This window comes from Ceratotherium simum, chromosome 33 (genome assembly GCF_057802395.1).
Source record: "Ceratotherium simum simum isolate JZ-2026a chromosome 33, ASM5780239v1, whole genome shotgun sequence".
In the NCBI taxonomy this organism is placed as follows: domain Eukaryota; kingdom Metazoa; phylum Chordata; class Mammalia; order Perissodactyla; family Rhinocerotidae; genus Ceratotherium; species Ceratotherium simum.
Genome location: NC_141932.1, coordinates 20,258,670 through 20,266,809, shown reverse-complemented (window position 1 = coordinate 20,266,809; position 8,140 = coordinate 20,258,670). Strand labels below are relative to the sequence as shown.

The following is an 8,140-nucleotide window of genomic DNA, read 5'->3' as shown; positions in this document are numbered from 1 at the left end:
AAACTGAGATTCCTGAGAGCTTTTTTTGGGCTCCCACCCCTCATTGCAGAAGCACTGCCCACCCTTCCACTGGGGAACTGGTGCAACTGAGACCAACAGGAGCAGGGGACTGGAATGGAATGTGACTTTACGCCAACAATAATGACAATGTCAGTTCACATTGCTGAGCATTTATTGACTCAATGCAAGTCTTCTAAGGAATTTCCACCTTCATCATTGACTATCACAACAACTCTACTTGAAAAGTGCATCAGACCATCATTTTACAAGTAAGAAAAAAAATCTATTCAGAGTTGAATAACATAGAGGAGGGTAAGAGAGCCAGAGGGCCAGACTCATCTTTCACATAGAGCCTGGGGAGGTCACTTTTGCTGGAACTGAGTATGTTGGAGACCTCACACTGATAAGCCCCAGCATCCTCCATCCTGACGGGGTCTGTGGCCAGAATGCTGTTGTCCTGGTACAGCTTCAACGTCTCTGTGAGCCGCAGTCTCTGGTCATTGAAGAATCACTCGATGGAGATGCCGCTGTAATCTGTGAGGCAGGTCAGGACCACGGGGTCCTTATGTTCTGTGACTGGGGTCCTTATGTCCTCTGGGGACTCTGAGGAGGGGCAATGAGCCCAGCGCTGTGGAGAAACAGAGGAGGTGATTGACTGAGAGTAGGCCTGGGGCATGGGGCCATGCTCCTTCCTCAGATCTCAGCCACTACATAAAGGTGACCCAGAGGATGGCCCTGAGCCCTGGAGAAGGATGAGCATCTTTGTTCAGGTGACCATCTGTAAGGAGAGGGCTGTACCAACCCTTCTGATCTCCAGATCACACCAGGTTGACCCATGAACTGTCCCCAAGGACATCTCTATAGTATCAGCACCAGAATCCTCTTCTCACCCCACGTGTCCTAAACCTCAGGATAAAGTGGAATTTCTCTCTCATGGACTTTCATTGATTTTTTCCTAGAACTTTCTTTGACTTCAGAAAAGAACAGGCCACATTCCCTAGATGCACTTCCGTGTGTGTTGGCGAAGGCAGGCTTGCCAGCTCTGTCCGTCTCTGGGGCCAAGGGAATGCTACAGAAAGTGGGCAGGCATTGACTTCTTGTGAAATAATTGATTAGGGATTGAGGGTGGCCCTGCCCAATCCTCACCACCTTAGGACGTGAAGAGCTTCTCATCTAAAGGATTTCTCACCCTGAACTGGACTTTTATTTCCAGGTCTGTAGATTGAATATCACAGTGAAGGAAATCTCTAGAGAGACGTGGTTACAGTTTTATCAAAAGACAGACAGTGTTAGGAATAGAAATAAACTACTCAATATGACAAAGGTCATAAATGAAAAGCTCACAGCTAACATCATACTCAATGGTGAAACACTGAAAACTTTCCCATGTGATCGCAAACAAGACAAGGATGCTGCTTCCACCACTTCTAGTCAACATAGTAGACAGGTCCTGGCCAGAACAATGAGGCAAGAAGAAGAAATAAAAGACATCCACATTGGCAAGAAAGAAGAAAAAGTATCTCTTAGCAGAAGACATAATCTTATATGTAAAGAACATGATTCCACCCACAAACAAAAAAACTGTTAGAACTAATAAAGAAATTCATCAAAGTTTCAGAAGACAAAATCAACACTCAAAATCACTTACATTTTTATAGAATAAAAATGAACAATCCAAATAAATTAAGAAAACAATTCCATTTACAATAGCATCAGCAGTTGAAAATACTTAGGAATAAACTTAACCAAGGAGGTGAAGGATGTGTACACTGAAAACTACCAAACACTCTGAAAGAGATTAAAAAAGACCCAAATAATGGAAGGACATCCATGTTCATAGATTGTAAGAATTAACATTGTTAAGATGCCAATATACCCCACATGATCTACATATTTCATATAATCCCTATGAAAATCCCAAAGAAATTGTTGCAGAAATAGAAAAATCCAGCTTAAAATTCAAGGGACTCCAGATAGGTAAAACAGTCTTTAAAAAGGAGGACGAAATTGGAGGACTCACACTTTCTGATTTCAAAACTTACCACAGAGCTGAAGAATTAAAATCGTGTGGCACTGACTGAAAGACAGATCTAGATCATGGAATACTATAGAGATCCAGAAATAAAGCCTCGATTATACGATCAGATGATTGTGAGAAGGGAGCCAAGACCATTCAACAGAGAAAGAACAGTCTTTTCAACAAATGGTGTTGGGAAATTGGATATCCACGTGCAGAAGAATGAAGTTAGACCGTTGCCTTCCACCATATACAAAAATTGATTCAAAATGGATCAAATCTTGACATAAGATCTAAGAGTCTAAAAGACTTCAAAGAAAATATAGGGAGAAAGCTTCATGACATTGGATTTGGCAGTGATTTCTTTAATATGACACTAAGAACACAGACAAAAAAAGACAAAATAGATAAATTGGCCTTTGACAAAATAAAAAATTTCAGTTCATTGAAGAACACAATCAGTGGAGTGAAATGTGACCTATGGAATGGGAGAAAATAATCGGCAAATTATATGTCAATAAGAGGTTAATATCCAGAATATACAAAGAACTCCTAAACTCAACAAGAACAAAAACAAATAACATCATTGAAAAATGGGCAAAGCACTCGAAAGGACATTTCTCCAAAGAAGATCTACAAATGATCAACCAGTATTTGAGAAAGGCTCAACATCACTAATCATTAGGGAAATGCAAATCAAAACTATAATCAAACACCCCTTCATATCTATTAGAATGGCTACTTTCAAAAAAACAGAAAACAGCAAATGCTGGAGAAAATAGGGAGAAATTGGAACCCTTGTATGTTGTTGGCAGGGAGATAAAATGGTGTAGTCCACCATGGGAAATGGTATGGCGATTTTTCAACAAATTTTACACAGAATATCTTAAGACACATTAGTTCCAGGCTCTGACTGTTGATGGACCACATAAGGTGGTGTTCTGAGTCTCAGGTTCACATTCACACTATAGGGTCCTTAAGCTCCATGGGGCTGGAGCTGTTGCCTGTGATGACAGGTGTGGGTAACTTCACTGTGCAGGGAACAGAGAGAACATTGCCCTGTGTGGTAGCTGATTCCTGCCAGGAATCTTCAATCAGAGTTGGCATCTCTCACCTCTCAGCCAACCTGAGTCCTTGAAAGAATAAGGGAGGTTTGTGTATCTGAAGACAAATTCATGATGATCTGAGTGCTCAGAGAACATAAGGCCGCCTGTTCTGTGTCTGGGAGAAAGCACAGACTTTCTCAAGTGTCAATATGTTAACAGGGTTTGGTCTTGAAAAGACATAGGACGGAGGTCAGGGTTACTGTCACTCTCCCACACTCTCCTCCATGCCTCTGCTGGTTCTTCACTGTCCAGCTGACTGCCTGGCCATCCAGGGATGGTTCCTTCCCGCTGCACACACCTCCATCACCCAGAGAAGTGTATTTTCTCTGAGGCACCATGTTCAAGGTTCTCCTAGATATGGGTAATGGTGATTCTGGGACATGAGGACCAGGAGCGAGCAGGGCAGTCAGGTGAGTGTTCAGGCCTCAGGGCAAACATGTGGATCAGATCCTCCCACGTGATTGTGACTGACATGAGCCAGTGACCCAATAAATGATAGAGCAAGTCCAAGGAATGGTCCAGAACAGAGTGAGGGGACAGGCAGGAGCTGCCTGGCTTTGGCAGCAGAACCTGATCTCTCCCTTGGTCTTTAACATCTCATCTATCTCTCTGAGGGCAGGTGTGGACATGTGCAAATGCAGAAGGGTTGACTGATGGAAAGGCAGGAGCCTGAACTGGTTGCAACTCTGGCCCTTGTGGACCATCTGTATTTGGTTGTTAAGAGGTAGAAATTTGAGGAGAAGTTAAAATTCTTCCTTATGGGAGAATTATGACTAATACCCCAGAGTCTCAGATGAATTGTGGGAAGGAATATTTCTCTGGAGAGCACTAAAATACCTGTTCATGGGCCCGAGCCCCTGGAGGGTCAGAGGACCTGTCCTGTATGGCCAGAAGTCCAAGGACTCTGCATGCAGTCTCTGAAGAGATTTTGGATCATGCATTCATTCATCCATTCACCATTCATTCCTTCCTCCATCAAAAGCAATTGAGAGTGTGTTACATGCCAGCACTGTGCTGGCTGCAGGGGTAGAGTAGGGAGTGAGATGTCAAAGTCTTTCCTTTCTACTCCAATGGGAGTGACCCCAACACATCAGGAATCAAATAAGTGATGTCAAGTCCAGTGCAGGGAGGTTGATCATCCACCTGAGGGGGCGGCCTGGACATTCTCTGCACTGACTCTGATTGTTGATGCAGGTAATTTGGTTCTAGAGTAAATGGTGAAGAATTCTCAATTTGGTTCTAGAGTAAATGGTGAAGAATTCTCCATTTGCTCTCACTCCCCAGACCAGGATCTTTCTTTCTGAGCTGGAGACACGTAAGAAGAAAGGATCTGGACTGACAATTTGGTCTTGGGGTCCACAGACACCTGATAAGGTCCCTGGTGGAGGAGAGGACAGGGCTGTGGCTACAGACAGTCCTCCTGTCTACCACTCATGGTCTGTGGAACCTGGTTCAGTGACTGTATCTCCCTTTGCCTCATTTCTCCTCAATGACGTAGGATAACTGTATAGCTGCCAGATTGTCAGTGAATAACCTTTAAATATTCATGGTACCTGACTTAAATCTTGCCAGAAAGGAGCTGCCCATATGAATGGCATCTGTTCTTGCTTGATTCCAAGAGAGAATGCCCCCAGGACTGATCCCTAGTGGATGAGGAGCTGCCAGTATCATCTTCTCTCCCATATGCCTCCCCTGGGGACACTGACCTTCCTTGGAGTCTCCTAAGTCTGCCAGAGCAGTCAGTTAATGGCCTGGGGACCATGTACCTCTGTGTTCTCCATGCTGAGTCTCACGTGAAGGATCAGGTTCCACCCCTGCCCAGATGCAGCTCCTGGGGATGAGCCCTGGCTCGTGACCAGCTCAGGAGCCTGGGGACTCAGGAAGCCAGGAAATCCTTGCTCCCACTCAGCCCTGCCCACAAGGCCAAAACCCAACCTTGTCATGGGATCCCCATGGTCACTGGAGTCAGGAGCCCTGGGAGGGGCTTCCTGAGCTGAGGTTCTCTGTTAAGATCCCAAGGGGCATCTCAGCCAGGCCCTGACCGAGCCCGTCAGGGTCTTTCTCAGGGCCATGTTCCCGGGGATTGTCCCAAGGGCCTGGACTGAGACTCATCTCCTTCTGCTGAGTAACTCCCAACATCTGGTCCTTCTCTCTGCAGGAAATGTCTGCAGGGTCTGGATTCCAGAAAAGGAAATCCAATCTTTTAAAGTTTGTCGCCTGTGTGTCCTGCACCAAATGCTCAAATCCCAACAAAGGGCAGAATGCAGAGGGGGATGCAGGCACAGTGCAGGCCTGTCAGTCCTGTGTGTGTGTAGGAGAATTCACCCCACCCAACACCCAGAGGTCAGAGAGGAATCACTCACGGCGTACATGGAGGTGTGCAGTTCCCTCATCACTTTTAAAATTTTTCTTATAGGCTTGTATGGTGTAGTAGCCTGTGTCCTCCTCGGTGACATTCTGGAGCAGCAGGGATCCATTGGGGTATATTTTCTCTCCACCATGGTATCCAGGCCCTGGGGAAATTTCCGAAGTATCTATTGTATATGATAGAATGTAACGTTTGGGGTCTACTCTGTCAGCTCTGTACCAGACATAGCTATAAAGATACGTAGGCAGGTCGGAGACTAGGAGTAGAATATCTCGCCCCACAACAGCATAGGGCGGTGCTGATTTGACAGTGATTCGGGCAGTGGTGGGCGGGTTCCAGATGGTTAAGAGCGAGACTAGGAGGGAAGAGAGAGAGATCAATCAATATTTGGACCTTGTTGAAAATAATAATAATGAGAAGTTTTCACTGATTGAGGTCTATGGGGAAGCCATTCTGGGTTAAATCTGGTTCAGACTAAAACTTGTTTTTCCCAGAGCAGCCTGACTGTGGCCTTCTGCCCGCACACTGTACCTCTGCTTCAAACATTCCCCAAAGCAAAGAATGCATCTTTAAAGACAGGGTGAGTGTCCCCTTTCCTGACTCCAGCCCCAGTACTTCTGGACCATAAGCTTTCTTCCAAGAGCACCAAGGACAAGTTGACCTGCTGTGTACGTGCTGAGCATCTCCTTGTGACTTTAAAAACATTGTATTCCTGTCATACTTGATATATATTCTTTGTTCTGAAGTGGTGTATAACCACGCTGTGCCCCATGCTTCCCTGGAGTGCTTTCTTCCCTGGGGAAGAGAACACCTTCGGGTGGGTCCTCACACTATCCCCTTAAATATTTCTCTAATCTATAGATTGGTTATTGATTATTTACTTTGACAAGCTATGTATTGAGATGGAAAGATGAGGCCCTGGGTCCTGAGCAGGTCTCTTCATCTCTTAGACTTGGAGTGCGTGTGTGTGTGTGTGTGTGTCTGTGTCTACTGGTCAAGGTAAGCAGCATGACCACCATTACTTCAGCCCCTCTGATCTTATTATTTCCTCTGTTCCCAGCACTCTTCCCAGGTGTCTGCCCGGCTCACTCCCTCACTGCCCTCAGAGCCCTGCTCAGATGAGGCCCTGGGTCCTGAGCAGGTCTCTTCATCTCTTAGACTTGGAGTGCGTGTGTGTGTGTGTGTGTGTGTGTGTCTGTGTCTACTGGTCAAGGTAAGCAGCATGACCACCATTACTTCAGCCCCTCTGATCTTATTATTTCCTCTGTTCCCAGCACTCTTCCTAGGTGTCTGCCCGGCTCACTCCCTCACTGCCCTCAGAGCCCTGCTCACTCTCAGGGGCGTCCTTGGGAGTTGTCTTCCCTGACCTCCCCTCTAAAGACCCTCTGTCTTCACTGTCTGATCTTTCCCTGCTCTGTTCCCTTCATGGCACTTGTCAGTCCCTGACATCACATTCTAGATCTCTTTGCTTGTCTGTCCTCCTCCCCATGGAATGTGAGCTCCTGAGGGCAGGGACTTGTGTGATCTAGTTGTACCTGCAGTGCCTGGAACAGACCACAAACACCTGTGGATGAGTGAATGAGTGTTCCCAGGGCCCTCCATGTCCTGGTGTTTATTTGTCAATTTCTAAAGTGTGGTGGGAAAAGACAATGTGTAGTGTCTCTAGTTTGTTTTTTCTCCTGTGTCATCCTCAAATAAATTACTTTCATCATCCATTTTCAAAAATGATTGCTCAATGATAACTAACTTGGAAGGGTACAGTAATTGAGATATTCCTGCCCCTCACCACTTCTAGATTGTGAAATTTTCCATTTGCTGAGCCCCCTCTCCCCCCATCCTACTCTGCTCCCATGTTCTGTCCCCTCAAGTCCAAACAGAAGTCCTCTATCCCCTCTCAGAGCCCCATCCTCCCAGGAGACTCCAGCCAGTCTCTGTTTTCCCATCCTCCCGCCCACCCTCAGGGAATGGTCCCCTCTCACCTGCCAGCAGGAGCCCCTGCCAGCGGACACACCCTCCTCTGTGGGCAGTGGCTGAGGGAGATTGCATGGTGGCTGCTGTCTTCTCTGTCCCTCCCTCTGTGAGAAGAGCTTGGGCTCCAGAAATATTCACAAGCACTGCTGTCCAGATGCTTCAGCTCTGCTGTCCTTCCTCCCTCTGTGCTGGGCCTCCAACCTGGGCAGGAGCACTTTACCTGGTCACGTGGGCCAGGGGTGGGGCCTCTGCCCAGGACCCTCCTCCTCCCTCCCCTCATTCCTGCCTGCCTTGTCCCTTCTTTCTTTCTCCTTTCTATCTATGTTTCTGTTCCTGGGAACTATGGACTCCTCTGCCTTCTTCAGCAGTCATTCCCACCCCCCCACACACAGAAACACACACACACACACACACACACACACACACACGCCCTTGTTGGGACAAGCACAAGTCTGGGGCATCATGTCCCGGGCTGACCCCACAGCTCTGGGTCAGGGTGCAGCGTCACCCTCCCTCTCTCTCATCTCCCTCTGACTTTTCCCTTCAGAGGAACAGCCTGGGGGGCCCCACCGGGAACTCTTGTCACAGGGATGTCACCGCTGCTCTGTGTCAGAATCACCTGTGGAACTTTGTAGACACTGTGAATGTCTAGGTGACACATTAGAAATGTTGCTTTAA

General features: G+C 46.9%; 1 long non-coding RNA gene across 1 annotated transcript; it reads right to left on the bottom strand.

The window, feature by feature from the left end:
- Nucleotides 1-298: 298 nt before the first annotated feature.
- Nucleotides 299-7,656, bottom strand: LOC101395465 (uncharacterized). Its single transcript, XR_015549506.1, has 3 exons — nt 7,471-7,656; nt 5,487-5,846; nt 299-628 (listed from the first exon to the last, which is right to left on the bottom strand). It is a non-coding gene; the product is annotated as an uncharacterized LOC101395465 (long non-coding RNA).
- Between the last annotated feature and the right edge of the window lie 484 nt (nt 7,657-8,140).